We start from the raw sequence: 1469 nt of genomic DNA on the forward strand, positions 1-1469 counted from the left end.
AAAAAAAAAAAATACAGAGGGAGAGACAGCCTCTGTCAAACCTACATACATCCATGGGTGTGGTCCCATTTGTCTTCCCACACCTGTTCAGATCGACTATTATGTATCCACTTGTAAGCATTGTTATTACTATTATGTAAGCCATTAATTTTTAGGGTGGCTTAAAACACAGCAGTAAACAAATGAAACAGACACTGAGTGACTTCCTCTACATTTCAAAGCCCGAAACAGAGAGCCTGAATCCATGTCTTCTCATTTCAGTGATCACCACATGGCTCCAAGATGTGAACAAATAAAGGTTTCATAAATATCACTTAAATAATAAAAAACGTATTTCAGCTCAGAACAACTAGCTATGAAATTATCCTTTCAGCATGTAAATAAATTAAAATATACATATGTAACAACATGGGAAATGTAACTGATGTCATGGATTAATTTATGTGGAAACTGTCAAACAGGAACCTAACTTGCTATGAAAACTTTCACCAAAATCACAATAAAATCATCTTCTTTTAATTAAAACAAACACAGGACTGTACAATACAAACTATGAATCCTAATGTAAACCATGGACATTAGTTAATAATAACGCTAGGCAGATTGGGCAATGTACTTCCATAGTGATATTGCCTTGAGAACCCAAGGAGGGGTCGCTGTGAGTCAGATCCGACTCAACGGCAGTGAGTTAGGTTTTGGTTTGTTAATATTATTTCATCAGTTGTGACAAATTTAGCACAGTAACGCAAGACGCCACCACTTGTCTGCCAGTGTGTCATACTGTGGGGCCTTGTGAATGGCTGTGCTGCTGGAAGCTATACCACTGGTATTTCAATTCTCAGCAGGGTCACCCAGGGTGGACGGGTTTCAGCACAGCTTCCAGACTAAGACAGACTAGGAAGGAAGAGGTGGCCAGGTTCACTTCTGAAACAACTGGCCACTGAAAACCCTGTAATAGCAACAGAACATTATGTGATACAGTGCTGGAAGATAAGCTCTTCAGATTGGGAGGCACCCAAACCACGAATGGGAAAGAGCCGCCTCCTCAAAGTAGAGATGATCTTAATGACGTGGATGGAGCAAAGCTTTGGGGACCCTCATTTACTGGTATGTTACGACTCAAAATTAGAAGAAACAGTTGCAGACATTCATTAACAATCAGAACATGGAATGTACAAAGTATGAATCCAGGAAAACTGGAAATTGTCAAAAATGAAATGAAATGCATAATGATTGATATCCTAGACATTAGTGAGCTGAAATGGACTGGTATTTTGAATCGGATAATCATATAGTCTATTATGCCTGGAATGACAAATTGAAGAGGAATGGCGTTGCATTCATCATCAAAAAAATGTTTCAAGATCTATCCTGAAGTACAATGCTGTCAGTGTGTGATAGTTGAAGATGTGTCAACTTGGCTGGACTCCAGTTGTGAGTGGTGGTTCCCATGATGGATCACATGACTG

General features: G+C 39.3%; 1 protein-coding gene across 1 annotated transcript in view; it reads right to left on the reverse strand.

Annotated features, from left to right (window-relative positions):
• INPP5F (inositol polyphosphate-5-phosphatase F) overlaps positions 1–1469 on the reverse strand; it is an 82039-nt gene that overhangs the window by 76431 nt on the left and 4139 nt on the right. The window lies entirely within an intron of this gene.

Source organism: Orycteropus afer, unplaced genomic scaffold, assembly GCF_000298275.1.
Source record: "Orycteropus afer afer isolate SDZICR_OR568_19922 unplaced genomic scaffold, OryAfe1.0 scaffold00038, whole genome shotgun sequence".
Lineage (NCBI taxonomy): Eukaryota > Metazoa > Chordata > Mammalia > Tubulidentata > Orycteropodidae > Orycteropus > Orycteropus afer.